The sequence below is a fragment of the Macrobrachium rosenbergii genome, unplaced genomic scaffold, assembly GCF_040412425.1.
Source record: "Macrobrachium rosenbergii isolate ZJJX-2024 unplaced genomic scaffold, ASM4041242v1 171, whole genome shotgun sequence".
In the NCBI taxonomy this organism is placed as follows: domain Eukaryota; kingdom Metazoa; phylum Arthropoda; class Malacostraca; order Decapoda; family Palaemonidae; genus Macrobrachium; species Macrobrachium rosenbergii.
In genome coordinates, this window is record NW_027100729.1 from 2,493,613 (window position 1) to 2,513,819 (window position 20,207).

Below are 20,207 nucleotides of genomic sequence, written 5' to 3' on the forward strand. Positions count from 1 at the left end.
GAATGACCTTCCTTACGATTCCAACTTCTATACCTTGTCCAGCTGAACCTGGTAAGGCTTACAGGTTGACTTTCTTAAGCTGAAAGAAAGCTATCTAGCCACAGCTTTGGGGAGTCCGCACTCTCTAGCTGCTCTCTCCACAGTCGCCCTGCAACTAGGTTCAGCAAGCAAGGGTTTGGATGATAATGGTGAGAATGCAGTCGTCTGAGAAGTTCTTTCACATGGGTAGGGACATCAGAACTCCCATAAGGAGCTCTAGGAGTTCCGGAAACCAAGCGCATTGGGGCCAGCAAGGAGCTATTACAGTCATAGATGTCTTGATACTCTCCCGCAATTTCCTTATTATCTGATGAATGAGACCGGATGGAGGAAAAGCATACATCTGCATGTGATTCCAATTTGTAACATCGCATCGGTGCCTATCGACATGGGGTCCACCAATGGTGAAAAATAAACCGGAAAATGATGGTTTAATCACGTCACAAATAAGTCCACAGTTGCTGGCCACTTCCAGAGAATCTGACATATTACTTCCCGAGCCAAAGTCCACTCTCCCCCCAATACCTGACGGGAGCGACTTAATGAATCAGCCAGTACGTTGAGACTCCCCGATACAAATTGGGGAAGAAAAGGCATTTTCCGTTCTTTGCACCCTCTCAGGACTCTCTGAGTTCTTCAGATACGGCACAGCAGTTACGTTGTCGCTAAACATAGCCACTACTCTGTTGCGCACTAGGACTGAAAACAACTGAGGGCTTCCTTTTCAGCCTTGATTTCCCCAAGATTTATCGACTCCTCTTGCTCCCGACCCCTCCAGAGGCCCGAAGCCTGGGTTTCCTCCAAGGTTGCTTCCCAACCTTGATCTGAGGCATCGGTGTGCAGATGAACGTCGGGAAGAGAGTAGTCGATAAACCTTCCCGGTGTCAGATGCACTTCTTCTGACCACCAACAGGTAAGAATCACTCCAGACTATAACTGTGTTCTCGTTGCAGAAGTCCCAGTGATTCCTGAGACATACCTGAAGAGAACGCATCCGGAGGCAAGACCCTGAATTAAAAGAGAGAGAGAGAGACATCCCTAAGAGGCTTCTCCAAGCTGGTACCAGCCATTCCCTGTTGGACAGGAACACCTCTACCTGCTGAAGGCTGACTGGGTCCTCTCCAGGGTTGGGAGAATCCTCAAAGGAAGAGAGAGAATCCTCCTACCTGAATAGGTTATAGATTGTGTTGCAACTAGGCAACTCTTGGTAAAGTTAGACGAATTCCTAGTATCCTGCATAGATTCAATAAGAATTCCCTCGCCCTTACTGGCTCCTCTAGAGAGGAGGCAAGGATCAACCAAACATCTAGATACCTCAACATTCTGTACCCTCGACGATGCATAATTGCCGACACTGGAGACATGAGTTAGAAGCAACAAAGTTCGTCATACTGGCTACGTCATCATCCTTGAACAAAGAATTAGTTAAGGCTAAAGGTGTTCTAAGCAATCCCTCTTATGAACGTCTGGATAACAAGGGGGAAAATGACCAAGATAGAAATTTCGACTCTTCTGCTCCAAGCATCGTAGACAAAGCCAAGGCATCCACCTGGTGCGCCACAACCATCAAGACAAATTTATTAGGCTGTCAAACAGCCCCAGATCCGAAGCGACGTAGCCATCACTCTTTGAGAACCCCATTATAGTAAACCTGACAGCATCCAAAGAGAGTGCACAAGAGCCTCAGTCTGATTGCGCAACACATCCTCCATAGCACCTGCTTCCCTAAGAGAAGTCTCTGCGAGCCGAGACGACGCCGGAGACCTAGACCGATTCGTTGAGTGGCAACCTGACACCTGCCAAAGGGTTACCTCACACTGCGTAAATCGTCTTATGAGGAGAGAGAAGAGAAAAGTCCTGTCTATTTGAAGCCACTACCGACGCTATACGACTGTCCGCCTCCTCCAAAGCCTGTCTAACCCGATCGAACCAAACTAGCCAACACGAAAAAGAAGCAGGAGCTGGCTTAGTGGCATAAAAGACCTCAAAAAAATGAAGTTTTCATAATAAAACTAATATTGCAATACTAACCTGAACACCTGAATTAGCCCTGGTCACTGACCAGCCCGAACTACATCCCCATAGCTTTTACCCACTAAGTGGGTAATAAACTGTCAGCGTTACCAACGCTTACAGGAAAATCTTGTCAAATGAGTTACCTGAAGTACCGTTGGCAACACTGCTGCAAGTCCCGGCCGAGTGAGGCCGAGATCCCCAATTGCGTTATCCACTATTCAAATTGAAGTGGGGAGGAGGGTGGGAATCATTCAGGTGTTCAGGTAAGTATTACAATATTAGTTTTATTATGAAAACTTCATATTGCAATACACTCCCTGAACACCTGAATTAGCCCGATTAACAAAATTTAGTGGAGGTGGGATCAATCTAATTCAGCCCGACCTGCCATCAGGGAAAGCAGGTAACTCATTATTCGCCTACTCTGTATAAATGAATGTATCCTCACCTGGTTATCCCACTCGGCAGGTGAGAATGTCTGTAGAGAGAGCACCCCCGACATCAGTCTCATGTTTAGGTACTTTCTGAGTCGAGCTACCTCTCATGTGGTATTCAAACCTCCTCATGGATAGAGAGTAGCAAAAAAAAAATTAAAACCAACCTACCATGTGGCTAATCACAGCCTCCCATGATTAGTGGAGAACGATGAACCTCCCATGTGGCTAATCAAAGCACTCTCATGTATGGAGGGGTAAGAACCTCCCATGTGGCTAATCAACCTCCCATGATGGAGAGGTAATCAAAGCACTCATGTATGGAGGGGGTAATCACAGCCTGAACCTCCCATGTGGCTAATCAAATCAAAGCACTCTCATGTATGGAGGGGCACGATGATGAACCTCCCATGTGGCTAATCAATCAATGGAGGGGTACGATGCACTCTCATGTAATCAAAGGAGGGGTACGAAGAACCTCCCATGTGGCTATTGTAGCCTCTCATGTATGGAGGAGAAGTTGAGTGTGCAGGATCTTCGAGTTCTTCTTCGTCCGTTGTCGCCGATGTGTCTGCGCAGAAGAGGTTGAAGAAACCAAACCTGTCCACTGGATCTGCCTATCTTCACAGTACTAAAGTCAACTTCATATTCTCACTATGAACCCCGACTAACAGAGAATCCAAAATTCCAAATTTCCTGACTACATTCATTACCTATATTCCCCCCACCCTTAACATTACTACGTAATTATAAGATCGAGTTGGTCGTCGCAAAGGGAACAAGCGAGAAATTCTTCTTCAAAGAAAACAACGTTTTAGGTAGAAGTCGAAAAAAACGACACGACTTCCAAGTGGCCGCCTCTAAGAACCTCCGCACTAAGAGAGTACCCCCTTAGCTAAATGAATGCACCCACGATAGAAGGGTTAGCGGCTACACACGGACTAAGAGAATAACTTTCATGTAAAAAGGAGAACAATGCATCTCCCAAGTGACTATTCAGAGCCTACCCATTAAGGAGGGAATGAGGCAGTGTGCCATGCCGATGACCCTCCGCCCTGCAGGTTGCGGCAAAGGCCGACAAGCGCAGAAGTATCCCAGCGCCGACAAAACAACCTAGGCTAGCCTATGAGAGCACCTCTTTGGACTCTCGTAGGGAAACTATCAAAGACTAGGATACTTAAGATACTCTGAACTTAAGTTCATGTGATTATACTATCACTGTTGCTTAAGATTCTAAAGCCTAAAAAGGAATTTTCCTATCTGGTTAACCTAATAATCACCGCACTACGTGAATACTACCTTAGCTAAATGAGCGCACCCTAGATAATAGACTTCGCCGTTAAACGTGGACTAAGTGAATAACCTTCTGAGTCTTTGCATGAAGAGAATACCACCTCAGCTAACTGAACGCACCCTAGACAGGAGAATTCGCCACTATACGGAGTGGGGCGAATTGAACGTCTCCTAAGTGAAGGAAGAAAACAAAGACGGACTCGCAAGCAACTACCTCCAGAACAGAAGACTCTGAACCATTCCTTAGAAAAGAAGATGAAGTGGACATACTCCGAATACTGTGCGGTAAGGCATAAACCTCGCACCACACAAGAATCGTGAAGTGTGCTCGCAACTGTGTTCGTGTAGTGAGCACTTATGAACCAGGAACCAGGAACCATTTCTCCGAAAATAACTAATCGCTTCCTTCGACAGCGGACGGGAAGGATTCCGCGGAGAGACAAGAAGTGTACACGGAAGCGGACGGAGTTTATCAGCCTTTGATAATTATTCGCATCAGACATAAAGATATCCCCGCTGATGCCGGAACTGAACACTTGCAGATAAAGAACCTTAAACGAACGAAGCAGAGTTTAAGCCTCGGCCACGACTTCCGGAAGAAGAGAAATACTTATTTTTCCGCCTAGGAAACTGGCCTAGAAAACTTCCTGCTCGCCCAATGTTTTATCTGCAGCTAAAGCCGAAAGAAAGAAATAAAACATCTAACCAATCATCTTAACATTAGAACTTCCGACAAATCTCACGAGGGAGCCCGAGGGAACGTAACAAGTCAAAGAAGATCTTACTGCTAGAAATTTCAGGGAAAAAGAAAAATGTACTGCAAAGTGCTGAGCGGTAGCCAGCAATAGCTGAAAACGGAAGAATCTTGACTTTCCGAAAGAATAAGAGAAAACCAGCTATTTCAGTTATGGCAGGCCTAAAGATGAAATAACCTTCCTTATGACACAGACTTCCCCATGTCAAGTTGACCTGATAAAGCTACGGGTTGACTTCAGAAGCTGAAGGAAACACTGTCTAGACATAACTTTAGAGTGTCTGGACTGTCAGCTGTTCGCTCGGCAGTCGCCCGCAACAAGGTTCATCACGCAAGACTTTGGATGATAATGGTGAAAATGCGGTTGTCTAAAAGATCTTCTGCATGAGGAGGAATATCGGAACTTCCGTAAGGAGCATTAGGAATTCCGGAACCGAGGGTGTTAGAGCCAGCAAGGAGCTAGAGTCACAGACATCTTGACACTACCGCATTTCCTGATTACCTGATGAATGAGACCGAATGGCAGAAAGTATACACCTCTAAGTTCTAATGATCTTGTTCCCCCCGAGTTCTCAGATACGACACGGCAGTTACGATGTCGCAAAGCAGACCCACATTGTGTTGCGCACTAGGACTGAGAAACACCTGAGGTCTTCCTTTATAGCCTTGAGGTTCCTGAAGGTTATGACTCCTCTCGTTCCCTATCCCTCCAGAGGCCCGAAGCCTGGGTCCTCCAAGGTTGCTCCCCAACCTTGATATGAGGCATCTGAGTACAGATGACCGTCGGGAAGAGGGGAGACTATAGACCTTCCGGATGTCAGATGCGCTTCTTCTGACTATCACAGACAATCTGACAAGCGAGAATCGTTCCAGATTATACCTGAATTCTCGATGTGGAAGTCCCAGCGATTCCTGAGACATACCTGAAGAGAAAGCATGCGGAGACACAAGACCCTGGAATGAGAGAGAGAGAGAGAGAGAGAGAGAGAGAGAGAGAGAGAGAGAGAGAGAGAGAGAGAGAGAGAGAGAGAGAGGGGGAGGACATTCTCCCTAAAAGGCTTCTTCAAGTGGGTACCGGCTGTTCCCTGTTAAACAGGAACCCTCTATTTCTACATTTTGTACTTTCAATGATGCATATTTACCGGAACTGGAGACCTGAGTTAGAAGCAACAAGTTCGTTATACTGGCCTCATCCCTTGAACCCGGAGCAGCCACACTAAACATAGCTTGCTGTGACGCTACTGCTGACGACGGCTACACGAAAAAGACCATGGAGGAGATATCCTCCTCCCTAAAAGACTGTTGCAGAGCGCAAAAGGCGCCCACAACAGAACCCTCTCCGAATGTCCCGATAGTGAGGCGGAAGCTTCAAAAGAAGCCCCTCCTCTTCTGCCAAAGAACGTTGTATAGTCAGGCGACATGTTAACCTGGTATGCCAGCCTTACTGACACCGAAGTGAAGAGGTGTCAGACAGTACCGGACCGGAGGGAGAAATCATCTTGTTTGAGCAAACTACCGGTTCTGTCGCATATAGCAACTCGAACATCGTTGCTTCGGTAGTGTACGCTCCTCCGGAACCTTGGATTGAGGATACGTGAGGATGAAGTCTACCATCCGCTTATACTCATTCTCATTGGCTGAAGGCGAACTAATATCCGGTACCGGATCCTCTACTTCAAATGAACAATCTTTGTACCGGATCCTCTACTTCAAATGAACAATCTTTGTCGGACTGGTTCGACCGAGCCAGAACAGGAAAGAGGCAGGCCAATCCCTAGCAAACGCCGAACTCGAAAACCCGGAACTGCTACACCTGGGTGCGTGAGAAGGACACCTGATGTATCAATCAGGAACATACTGGAGGCACCAAAGTCTAGGTTGAGCCAACCCTGCACCACCCAACAGAGATGATGCAGCACCTGGGCAGACCACGCCCACTCCTGAGAGAGATGAGGCTGCAACACCCGAACCACTCAAATCCGGATGTATCAAAACCGCATGAGAGTGGGAATCCGGAACTGAAGACCCAGAACCAACATGGATACCTAGACGGAGGGAAGAGAAAACTGCCAGAAAGTTGAGAAAGAAGAAGCCGAAGGAGGGAAGAAGGAAGAACCCACACTCGGAGTAACCACCGGAGTGCCCAACGCCGACGTTGGACAGATGGGGAAGGTCCCAACTGGACCAAAACTCAAAGGAGTATTGAAGGGGAAGTTACGAGGTACCGAACCGAAGGTAACAGAAGAAGGTAGTTACCAACTATCCTGGAGAATGGAAAGGCTGCGGAAACTATCGGAGCTGATACACTGAACGCTGGCGTGGGCGAATCGCCGACTGCCGTAACATCCGCAAGAATCGCGGAGGATACATTACAGTTAGGAACCCATAAAGAAATAAGGAGTTGCTGACGCCTCCGCAAACAACGGAGAAGCAACTAGACCAGATGCCTGAGAAACCACCGGATTGCAAAAGGTGATAAGACAACGGATCCGTAAAAAAATACCCTTTCCCTTAACCCCGAACAGAGAGAGGGGGGGCCGCTGAGCTCTAAAATACAGGGTTGAAGCAAGAAAGCCTTGCTCTGCTGAGTTAAAAACCAAGAAAACAGGATGCGCAACAAAGACCCCGAGAGCCCCCCAAAGAGCGGACCGAAAAGAATATTGAGAAGGGCAATGGAAGAAGGCTTAGAAGAAAAAGGGGGGGAAAAGGGAAAATTTCCGTAGCGGCCGAAGAGGCCATAGATTTCAAAGAAAATAGACTGGTTCTGTTCCCCCCGCCCCTGATAATCTTGATAGACATTATCAAAACAGAAAATTCTTTAAGACATGATCATGAATATTGGAAAAACTCGATCGCCAGAATTACCACCAACGCAAGACGAACGAAATTTTAAACCCCCAAAGGAAAAGGAACCTTCGAAGTAGGAATATTCAAGGAAAAACAAAAATTCAGAACCAGATACATCAGAAACCAAATCTGAACGACCCTCCACGGATCTGGAAACCTTTGTTGCACAGAGCACGAAGCAGGAAATAAAACCAACGATTGATCTAAATGAGAGACCTAGACCCAAAGAAGACCACGCTCAACTACTTTCCTGAATACTTCCTAGTTAGAATTCCTACCCTTCTGAGTGATTCCTAATTCTAAATCCACCTTAGAACTTACGCTTTTAGAGGGAAGGGGAAAATCTGCTGCCAACACTGCCTGCTCCGCGCCGGGGGCCCGGCAGATCCTACCTTCAAGGTTTGCGGTTCTCCATGACCCCCGGCACCCGTTAGGGCTGGTTCTGGAACAGGCAGGGGGGCTGAAAAAGAACGATTAGTATCTACAACACTATTACTACTATCCTTATCTCTATTTTCCGTTAATTTAGTCATAAAGCTAGAAAAATAGACTAGACACACTCAGCTAGTAACTTGTCCTCTAACTTTTTGAATAATTCTTCCATCGGTAATCTGATCTAGCGACCAAGACTCGCCGCCTATCTGATTGATACTACACTGTGTCTTCCTACATAAAAACACAAACAGAATGTCGATCGTGTTTGAGGGTACTCATCCTACGCTTGCAGAACGTGTAGGGCCGATGAGCATCAGCATCTCCTGCAGAAGAAGGCTCTGTCGTCGAAGATGTAAACAAAGTGGAAGCATCGGCATTAGCAGACGGCGACGTCTTCTTGTTTGACTTAACCAAACGAGTCCAAAGTCAAAATCGGGAGAGAAGTTCCAAATCCTATCAATAAAGTGTCCATCCAGGAGAAAATGCGTTGCAAACGTCCAAATCGTGATCTGATGTCCAAATTCTTGAATGGGGGTCGGGCTAAATGACCAAAAGTTCGCCTGATGTGGGACACACTCACACAGCATGGCGAGCAAAAAACAACTGGGGATCTCGGCCTCACTCGGCCGGGACTTGCAGCAGTGTTGCCAGCGGTACTTCAGGTAACTCATTTGACTAGATTTTCCTGTAAGCGTTGGTAACGCTGACAGTTTATTACCCACTTAGTGGGTAAAAGCTATGGGGATGTAGTTCGGGCTGGTCAGTGACCAGGGCTAATTCAGGTGTTCAGGGAGTGTATTGCAATAGACTGATTTGACGAATGCTGGAGGTCCGGAGCTCTCGCTTGAGGGTACAAAGAAGTAACATACTCAAGCATGCGTCTGCAATCGTTACTGCTGGCAAGAGGACATTCTAAGTCCGCCGGAATCTCCTCCACCTCCAGATACGAATCCTGTTCCACAATGTCCGAACGGTCTAAGACCGACAAAGGAGGAGGAGCTGCACGAATCCCAGACAAGGATGAAGAGCCTGCAAGCGGACCACCCAAACCAGAATGCTGAACACCCACACCTAATTGGGTACCTGGAGCTGAATCCGCATAGTTGAATCCGCTGGGAAGAAGAGAAGGATGAAGCGAGAAACCCAGAGCCTATTCCACATTGTTACCAAAGGGAAGACAAGTGAGCGTAGCCAAACCCACATTGCTAAACCCTGGGGGAGGATGCGCAAATGAAACCGCTTGCGGAGGGTCAGAAGGTGAAGAAGGAGGGAGAATGAAAAAGGAAGAAGCTACCCTTGGAGTTTCCGCCACGGAAAATGCAGGTGATGAAAGCTGCACACCGCTCGAAGAAGGTACCGCAAGCCCTGACAAAACCGCGGAGCACAAACCCGAAGTGCAAGCGACAGGCAAACCCTGTGAAATACCTGATACTACCGGAACAGCCGCCTGAAGCGGAAGCAAGGGGTTGCACATACCCGAAGGGACGGAACATGAAACGCCTGAGGCCAAATTCTGCCGAACTGCGTTTTCACCTGTCCTGAAGCTCCTCCTACTGAAGAAGACTGTACCGAGGAAGGAAAGGCGGGAGACAGAGGAATAGCAGACGCATAAAAAAAAATTTACCTGAGAAGAGGAAAAGCCAAAAGTCGAAGGAGGGAAAACGGAAGATGCGGAAGCCGCAGGAAAGACTGGAGCAGAAGAAGAAGAGGCTGAAGAGGAGGCTGATAAAAAAGGAGCAACAGAGAGTGAGGCGACAGATAACCCAGAAGAAACCTTAGAACGAAGGGACAGAAAGTACAACGAATCCGCCAACCCCTCGATAATCCTGAAACATATCCCACATGAACTCTGGACACTCCTGTGTCATATCTCTCTAATGTTTGAGAAACCATTAAAAAAAAACAACCTGGTCTGTACTCGTTTGAAAAACCCAGCAAATCCGCCTTATATTCCGCCACATCCAATTGCAGGTCCGGCAAACCACTTTTAGAAGCCAAAAGGACACACCAGAATTTGCCTTACTAGATGGAGGAGTAGAAAATACAGAGAAGGGGGAACTACAGTAGAAGATTCAGAAACAGTCAGAAGTGAGTTAGGAGCTAGAGCAGAGGGATTCTGTACCACCGGCACTGAAAGATTGACTTGAGGCTTTGAGCTGGACCGAAAAGAAGCGATGAAGGCGAAACTTTTGCCGGAGCACAAAAACCACTCGAACCCGAAACTGGAACCCATCCAGGAGAACAACTCTGCACCCTTTTAATACCTTCTCCTCACTACCTAACCCAGACCTATCCTCCTTTATCACAACTAGATCTTGATCCTGACTAACATTATCAACATTAAATTTATATAAGGAAATACGTCTGAATTTAGAATTACCATGTATATCCAGTTATAAGGTGTGATGAAAGAAAGATCGCTTCAAGATGGAACTAGGTCGAGCGCTCAGTCGCAAAACCAGTGCATTCAGCAAATAGTTTGGTTACTTCAGCTGTTTGGCTTGATGAACACACAATATTGGCTCTGATTTGTGAGGCAGCCGACGTGCTGGTATGCAAGTACGCAAGTTCGTGCATTAGAAAATATAGATTGTGTGTCTAATTCTGCCCAAAAGTAAGTCTGATCGATTATTAGCGAAGCAAGAGCAGTATCGTCCAGACGTAGCTTTGTGTGTTTCCAATCTCTTAGAAACCGGCAGTTAAGGTAAAGTTCAGACTTCTCTTTTTTCTGTGTAGACGGTGAACTTGTGAATTTTACCATATCCAAGACACGTATGAATTTGTGTGGAGAGTTGGACATAACCATTTATGTCACTTTAATATTCTATTTTATTGTGTTTTGTTTAACGTTTATTAACCATGCATTTTAAACTTTTCATTATTATGTTTTGCACTTGTATATTTGTGGGAGATTACGATTTTGCTTAATTCTTCGACAGATGTCTGTGGAATTGCTGTGGTTATAGAGAAGGACACTGCAATCTTTGCAATGTGGTTATTTCTCATGTGGTTGACTTTAAGACTAGACGTATAATGTCTAAGATGGAGTGTGTGGGAGTTTTGGGTGTAACGGCTTTTAGCCATAGTAAGACTTTTCAGTCAGAGTAAGACTTTTTTAGTCAGAGTAAGAATAAATCTCAAGTTAGACTATTTTGACTTGATAATTCATTTATTATGCATTTTTAATCTTTTCTTTGTTAATTCATTACTTGTTGGGTTTGTTGATAATAAATCTATTTTCGTAGGAAAGATTGTGTTTCTTTAGAATATCCATCTCTTTTTGAGGATGATGTTCGAGAGAGAGAGAGAGAGATGTGCTGAGAGGGGAAATATGCGAGCGGAGTCCGAGAGAGGGGATCTGTAGGTAGAGTGATAGGGAGAGGGGAGGAGGAAGGGTCACGATTACCATGTTTCCTGAAGATAGGCTGAAAGGCCCGTTACATAACACTTCAAAAGAAGAGTTGAATCTGTAAGGGGTATAACAAATTTATCAATACTACAAGGGTTGGGGGGGGGGATCCTTCACTGCCTGTTCCGCACTGAGGTGGCCGGCAGAACCTACCCACTCGGAGGCTTGTGGTTCTCCATTACCCTCAGCACCCGTTAGGGTTGGTTCTGGAACAGGCAGGGGAACTGAAAAGGAAGAAGGATTAGACATCCTAACACTACTACTATCCCTTTCTGAGAAATGTTGAAAAAGACTAGCTATTAAATTTTCCATACTGCTTGCAATCCTGTCCTTTATCTGTTTGACTACCTCTTAACTCACTAAATCCATCAACTGATCTGTAGAAGAAGCCTGAGATACCTGAGGCAACAAAGAATCTAACTGACATTTGCCGCCCTTACTAGCCAAAGACTTGCGATGACGAATGTAACCCTCCATCTCTTGTGCCTTCCAATCGGAATATTCATCGCAATGAGTCTGCACATCACACTTAACCTTCCTACATACCTGACAGAATGTCTATCGTGTCTCAAGGTACTCATCCGTCTCTTGCAGGAAGAAGAAGCGATGAGCGTCAGCATCCACAGTCGTAGGGGCAGTTCAGGTCGACGTCAAAGCCAATGGCATGGTAGTAGAAGGTGAGAGTCCATGATGACCAATCGAGACCGGGAACCAGCGAGTCCAAATCCAAAAGACGTTCGACATTGAAGATATCCAGAAATTCCAGGAGAAAAACTGTTATATACAATACAGGTCTTCACCAGAAGTCCAAAATACAGACAGAAGTCGAGCAAAAGGATTAAAACCTCGCACTGCAGAAGGAAATAACCTTCCAGGTGCATGAACAAAAAGCATTAGACAAAAGTGGGCATGTCTGCGCACACCTGTGTCAGCGTTGCCAACCATTTGTTATGGTAGTTCAAGTGACAAGATTATACCTGCAGCGTTGGTGATGCTGGCTGTTAAAATTCCCACTAGTGGGATTGGTAATTGAGACTTGTTTGGACTAATGGGATTACGGGCAAATTCAAGTGTTCAGGGAGTGTATTGCAATATTCTGGTTCTGCCTACACTTCCACATAACAGACGAATGTTCCTATCCTTGAGAACAAATGATTTTGTTTTTCCAATTCTGATGCCAAGAGAGCCAAGCCTACACAGTTAGACTGTTCCTAACCTCAAGAGTTAAACTTTAAACCATACATGAACGACAGTACTCACAAACGTACAAATAATCTTTTAAATACTTACCGAAAAATAAAATTGACAGCAGTCCTACCACATTCAAGTACTTCAACTTCACTTTCTGAGGACCTCTGAACAAATCTGCATTTAGTGCGTCCCAAATTATCTGCAAGATAGATAAACTGATTATTATAAATATACAAGAAGTGTATCAGGCTTACATTAGTATACAGGCATTAATGTTTTCCTCAGTAACAGTCAATATACAATGTCCTACAGACTAAAGCAAGCACACTGTATATCCATTAGTAAAATAATTGATGTTTCACATAACTACAGGTCTCCTTTAAACCTGTTTGACTGTCCTTCTATTTCAGACCATCTTTAAGGACAAATGAACAGTCCAACTGACCTGACTGTATACCCTGCTTCCTATAATGGGATGCTGCATAGAGCACTGTGGTCAACAGGAAGTCTGTCATATGGACAGCGAAGTGTGGTGCTGGCCCAAAGAGAAACATTTGTCAAGGACATCTGGTCAATAAAATGAAAGAAGGCATTTTAATACCAGGGCTGCTGAAGGGATACCATTTTCCTTTTCCCTTCCATTCAACCTTCAGCTGAAAACCCTCATTACAGACAGAGTCAACAGACATTAATAAACCCAAGAGGGTGCCAAAAGGGAAGTCAACCTGCAGAGAGAGAGAGAGAGAGAGAGAGAGAGAGAGAGAGAGAGAGAGAGAGAGAGAGAGAGAGAGAGAGAGAGAGAGTTACAGGAAAACGTGACAAATACATAAATACGAGGGAACAGAAACTAAACCAAAACTTCCCGCAGATACAATATCATGGAAAGCTCTCCCACAACCTTAGTCTAGCCTAGGATATATAAAGTAGCCTAGCCTAGCCTATGTTATACAGGGTAGCCTAGTCTAGGATATATAGGGTAGCCTAGTCTAGGATATATAGGGTAGCCTAGTCTAGGATATATAGGGTAGCCTAGCTTACTCTAGGCTATATATGGTAGCCTAGCCTAGGTTATATAGGGTAGCCTAGCCTAGGTTATATAGGGTAGCCTAGACTAGCCTAACCAGCCTATGATGGAATTACGGCAATTTTAATAATTTTCAAAGGGGTATCCGCCCCCTTGGACCCATGATACCTATCTAGCTCCATAAAACATCGAAGTTGAGGGTTAAATTACCCCCCCTACAACGATCCTCTGAGGGAGGCTTCTTCGCGCATCACGAGGTCGATACCAGGTGCGCCGTCACTTACGTCTGAAAACCCCTCATTTATTTCCGTCCCGCGACGCAAAACCGACGTCTTTTGTCTCAAAGAGGTCAAGGGATAATTATAGATGGTCAAAAGGCGTCACTGAGACGCACTTCCGGCGTCTTTGCGACGGAAACGAGGCGGAAATAAGACGTTTTACCTGAATTAAGGGAAAAGAAAAAGTATCAATTACGGGAGAAGAAGAAACGTAAACAAACCGAGGGTGAAATTGTATTAGTAGTAGTAGTAGTAATCGGCTTTACCTTCCTCTGCAACGGCTCCTCCTCCTTCTCACTTTATTCTTCCTTTTATTCTTCCTTTCTTCCTTTGTGTCTAAGTCTTTGTCTCTGTAAAGCCATAATTCTTTTATCATAAAGTCTTTCATAGTCTTTTATTATCCCAAAACAATCTGATTGATTCATCAGACTTAATATAATGGTCGTGTCATCTAAAAATCCTGCAACTCTAAATCTCAGTCCATTTGGTAGTTCTAAAGCCTTCTTAATTAAGCAGTATGTTCTTTAACTTTCTGTGCATTGGTTCCTGAACTGTTACAAAGAGAAATAGAGCATTTTGATCAAACTTATGAAACTGCCTGTAAACCCCATCCTTTCTAGTATCTGAGAGACAAAATTGCAACCAGCCCTATCAAACGCTTTTGAGCAGAGCTGCCAGGATCTTTTCTGAATGTACAAAATAGATTATATGTCTCTCAGAAGCATGTTGCAATTACTGGTTGTAGAAATGGGAAGATTTAATCACAAACATTTATAGAGTGAAGTTCATAGCTTCCATGACAGAGTATAGGAGTTGCTTGAGTCTTGTGGGTTGGAGACTGGGCCAAGAAACCTAATCCCAAAAACAGCTTGTTTAAATTTGAAAGGTTGACGTTTTTTCCCAATCCCCAGTGCGCTTTAAGAACAAAGTTTCGTCAGATTGCAGCCGAGGTGTTTTGGGTGTGCAAGTGATTAGCCAGATACTGTACTTTATTCAGGTATCCATCTCTTGTGACTGGGCGTAATTGGTAGTGTTAGCTTGAATGTTAAGGGTTTTTGTATAATGGGTTACGTAGGAAGGGGGAAAGTTTTGGACAGTTTTTGTCATTCTGTAAGTTAGATTAAGTGCGAGAAGTGAGCTTATTTCAGCTGTATTTTTCTTGATATTTAAAGTTCGTGCGACTGTCTTCTTGTCTGTCAATATATGAATTTTCACTGCTGTGTGCAGGTACTGTATTTTCCAGCTCGAACGGCAAATAAAACTGACATAAAGACTTGAAAGACAGCTGTTTTAAAGACTAATAACAGAACTATACCTCTCAGTAATGGTGGTCCCCAGGGAGACAAGAAGTGAATTTGAGAATTTGACACTTCTCTAATCAGTCCTTTAAACTGTTCTATAGCGTTTTGCCATTTCAGTTTTCTCTGAAAGTCTTGAGTATCATTTCGTGTCTCCTGGTTGGTGGCTTCTGAATGTGGAAACCTGGCAGTGGGACATATTAGAGGATCCTGGATCCTCTAATGGAACCGTAGCTTGCAACACCAGTACTGGCGTAGGTGTTGCTCACCTGTGTTCTTCCCTTGACTGGACACTGACTCTCCGACGATGCAGCACTAGTTGTTCATCTGTCCCGAGCCTGGGGGAACAGTGAGGAGGATCAAGAGGCAGAAAGGACGTCACCAGTCAGAATGAATTATGAAGAGAAGGAAAAGACTCAACTAGGGATCAGCCTGAGGAGGAGATGATGACGAGGTATGTAGTTTGTCCCACACTTGTGCTGCAGCCTACAACCTCCCCACAGCGTTCCTGGTTGTGCTTCTTCTTCTGCGTGCTTCTGTGGCAGTTGCTGTCCTTCTCTCTCTCACAGCTGATGGTCTGTTTCCCCTCATGCTTTCTGTTTGCTTGAAGAAGCATGTCTGTGCTTGTCATATGCAGAGGATTGGGTGTCGCAGCCGCATAGCTGTTCACTTAAGGCAGATTCTTGGGCCTACCGCCTACGAGACGTTTGTTTGGCGGCCTCTGATTGGCTGGTACCGGGATGCGGCTCAGAAAACTAGCGATATGTTTGTATTTCTTCGTTTATCTCACGTTCTGCACAAGATAGGAAAGTTTTGGTCATACCACAGGGTTAGGTATTAATTGTACAACTAAATCGTGATTCCCTGAAATCAATAAGATAAAACGCAAAGGAATTACAACGAGTGAAAGTGAAGAGAGAAGCATTCCATTCTTTATGCCTGTTTTTACTTATCATCGGATTTTGCATCGTTCATGCGATCAAGGTCAAATAAAACTTGTGTTTCCGTACAATAAATTCACCCTGAATACGCTGGTGCCTTCGGATTTTAGATGCGTGTGATATGTGAAGAGAAAATGAAGAATATGCCGTATTATGTTGCATCCGTTCCTGACTCGTGATCTGCAGACATTATTACATTTTCCGTAAATAAATGATCAAAATCAAAATGTACATAAAGGAATAAACATTCTGGTGTAAGAGCAGCTCAAACAAATTCTGAAAAAAGATTTTATGGCAAGAAATGAAAAGATGGACCTTCCTTCATTGTATGAACATATAAAAACCATCAGCTTTTGATGTTACTGAACAGAGAAAGAAGCAAGCGGCCATCATAATTCACTTTTTCTCATCAGATATGTCCAGACACACTGACATACATGATATTGGAGTGGAAAGGTTCGACTGTCACAGTGGGAATTCTTTGTTGAAATGCTTCCGATATTTTAGTTATTCAGATGTAGTTTTGAAGAAGAAGAAGTTTTGAATACGGTATTGACCAGTATATATTATTTTTGTAGAACAATGTTGACTTGAGTGGGTTTGTCTGCGTGTCAGTGATTTCCGAAGAAGCGTTGTCTGTGTCGACATTATTATTATTATTATTATTATTATTATTATTATTATTATTATTATTATTATTATTATTATTATTATTATTATTATTATTATTATTATTATTATTATTATTATTATTATTATTCAGAAGATGAAGAACCCTATTCACAAGGAAGAAGCCCAAAAAGGTGGCCACTGAATTGAAATTGAAGCTTCCAAAGAATAATGCTCATTAAGAGAATATCTTGAGAGTAAACGTGACATATCCTGTATATTTCGCTTCTGAAAGGATAGACAATGCTCCTTTCTCGATCAGGAATGGGAATCAAGCAAGGACACAGAGAACGGCAAGTGTTTTGGATCATTTTTCTTGATATACAGTAGTTACCCATAACACATTACTGTTTTGAAGTCCGTTTTCTTTGTCTATAAATTATACAGAAAATTGTATGTTTGTTTTGCATAATAAGAAAGATATAGCTATCATTTCTTTTGCACAATTATAATATTTTTTGCACTCAAGACTTCTCACTCGTCAACATTTTCTTTTTATTGAAAATACCAACTGAAAGAAAATATTGCATTCCTTTGACTGGAAGTCAATCTTCTTCTTCTTCTTCTTCTCTATTGCGAAAATCGTCGACTCGGGAAAAAATTACAATATATTAAGTATATTTTTTGTTTTTGTAATAGATGAAGTGCTATTTATGATTATCGTTAACAATGCTTGTATTAAATTTCGAATTTTCAAAGTAAAATTTTTAATATTGCACAGTTGTCCTTGTTCCTAGTATATAAACAGAGTAGGTCAGTTTGGTGTCCATTTATGTTGGCCAACACGAATGTTGATAACCAATTTTGCAGAGTACAGTATTCAATTGAATGCTGCTCCTGGAAAACACTGACGTGTAATACTCGCGAATTGGATAACAAAGTAACATTCAGCGGCCAGCAGTCGTTCACTATATTACGTAAGTCCTCATTATTTTGTGCACGGTGATGGTCCCCCACCATGGCAAGGGTGTACAGCTGGTAATTGGATGGTTAAATAAGTTATATAGATGAGGGAGCAAATCCGTAAGAATATTTGACAAATTGTAAGTTAATCGAAATGATAAAATCATGAAGAAGACTCTCAACATCCCCGAATTGGTAAAGCTCTATAGTGGAGCAGTGGCGTATTGGTCTTCTAACTTAACTTTATCTATAGTTCTTCGGTTAATATTTATGAATTTTTGTTTTAATTTTTGATGGCGCTTGAGTGTAATTAACCCGTTTATGTTCATCCAACTTGTTAGTATATTTTGGTAATGTGGGGTTCTCGGTGTTGTATACCCCCGGAGAGTGTTTTGTTAATGTAACGGCTCACCCGTCGTTGCTAGAGTAACAATTCAGGGACCCCAGGAAAAGTGTTAGGGTTGTGAAGATGAAGAGGATGAGAAACCTTTGACTGAACATTTATTGTAGCCATTGGTTCATCCTCACTCCCTTACTGAGTAAACTCGGATATTATTTACCTAACCCCACCCAAACACTTATCTAATCGATCACGTTGCGCTGTTATCACCCCACTGAAAAAATTAGTTTAACGTTGCCACTCAAAGTTGCTAACAGGCCCCCTCCTTCAGGGCTGTCCTTTTCCTCCTTGTTCACATACACGTCTTGCACATGACAGGGCAGTCATTATGTCCTGTTTTGAATTTTTCATATTTCGTCCGGCAACTGCAATAACTTGTTAATCTGTTTATCCCTCATTAAAACGGTGATAACCCTCCCAACACAAGGGCCTACAGCTTTTGGTAATTCTTGTAAGTTTCAACGTTCTTGGATAAAGCAACAAATCTGCAACTGTTGCAACAAAGGTACCCCCAGACCAGTAAATGAAAAATGGCGAAGGGAAGATTCTAACATCCCTGAATCACTATTGATAAACACTGTGAAATGATTTAAACTTCCCAGCCCAGTAATAAACTGTTAATCTTTATTTTTATTATTTATACTTATATGTTCATCTTTACCCAGCCGCTTTATATTTCCCAAAAATTTTTGGTTTCTTCCTTTTTTATGTCAAGAACCAGCAGTGAAGGAAATTTTTCATGGGCAATGTCAGTGTGGCTGTCATTAATCGAAGGAAAGAACAACCCAAAATGGGATCCGACTGTTTTCTCTCTCTCGGAGAGAACGGGAAACGGATTATTATATACCACACAAGATGGAGAAGTTCCACTGTTTCTAATGGACCATTGCTTCATCTTAATTTAACAACCCAAATCAAAGCCACCCATGAATCACTTCCAATCATGAACAGAAACAAATGTTCCAACAGAATCTTCTGTATTGAAAAGTGTAGCGAGCAAATGTTTCCAGTTGAAGTTAAAGCCAAACAACTCCCAGTTGTTAAATTATGCAAGAATTGATTAGATTTGTCTCTCGATTGAAAAATTGGCCATATGAATTTCATTATCACAATTGATATAAGTTTTATCATTTATGTTTATTAATGAATTTTCTCCATGATCAAACGCCATCTGTTTGTCTGTCAACAAGCGCAGATATCTGAAATATAATCTCTTTTGCCTTGGCTGTGTGTAGAAACTACTTTGCGGCTTGCACCAGCCAATACCAACTTCGAAGATTCTGTACATGGATTCAGTAAGGAACCAGCAATAAACTAGACAACACCCAGCCAGCATGTCGCTCAAAGCCTTTCCTTACAAGTTAGCTGAACGTTAAATTAAATTTAAAACGCAGAAAGCAAAGACGTGTGATTTTATTGTTCCCACTCAATAAAGAGAGAATGTAGTGGGATAATAAAGTCTACTTTGCAATTGCTGGGTAAACAAAGCAGTATTGCAGAAAGACTCTATACCAGCTGTGTAGTGATTTATCGTCATTATGGGAGGGAGTTGCTCATCCAATGAAGAAAGAAGTGTGCCAGGTTTTTTAATGAACTCTGCATTTTTTTCTGCTATGTTTTGATCCCATGTGAGAACAGCCTTTCCCAAAAAGATGAGACCTTAACCTGATATTCTGGGCCAGAGCAAAAGCTTTTCCCTCTGAATGTAGCAGCACTGTGAATGAAATGTTGAGTACCTTATTGAATCAAGGAAATCCTCAGTTGTCGTATTGCACAGAGGGAGTCTCTCCATTTTCAGGACGGACCCAACACATCAATCGTTACTTCAGACAGAAACGAAGTTAGTGCCAGAAACTGGCATAGACTGCCTCACCAGTTTATTGAATTAAAATCGCCCAATTAAGAACATTTTACAAACTAAGATAAGCAAGAAAAGACAATTTTTGCCTTGTTGATGACCAGAAGTCACGGTGTTTCTCGTGTAAGGAAGGTTGGAAGTGACATGCTGGCTGGGTGTTGTCTAGTATATTGCTGGTTCCTTACTGGTTGATGTGCAGAATCTTCACAGAAGTTTTCAGCTGGTGCGAACCGCAACGTAGTTACTACTCTGACAAATCGAAACAGGGATTAAGTTTAGGCATTTGTGTTTGTTGACAAACAGATGGCGATTGTGAGAGACATAATAAACGTACAATGATAAAACATATACTGATGGAAAGGCCAGGAAATTCCACATCTGAACATTAAAATGAGATTCAAGACAAATTAATGAATAC

The 20,207-nt window shown here is 43.2% G+C and overlaps 3 protein-coding genes across 3 annotated transcripts in view; 2 read left to right on the forward strand and 1 right to left on the reverse strand.

The window, feature by feature from the left end:
* Window positions 1–13,898, reverse strand: part of LOC136838146 (zinc finger protein 845-like) — an 83,589-nt gene extending 69,691 nt beyond the window's left edge. Inside the window, exons 1-2 of the mRNA XM_067102996.1 lie at window positions 12,864–13,898; window positions 12,518–12,617 (exon numbers count right to left, since the gene is read on the reverse strand). The gene's annotated coding sequence lies outside the window, so the exon portion shown is untranslated. The remainder of the gene's footprint in view (window positions 1–12,517; window positions 12,618–12,863) is intronic.
* Window positions 1–20,207, forward strand: part of LOC136838168 (uncharacterized) — an 864,161-nt gene that overhangs the window by 458,913 nt on the left and 385,041 nt on the right. The window lies entirely within an intron of this gene.
* LOC136838147 (repetin-like) overlaps window positions 1–20,207 on the forward strand; it is a 42,578-nt gene that overhangs the window by 1,581 nt on the left and 20,790 nt on the right. The gene's annotated exons all lie outside the window — the stretch shown is intronic.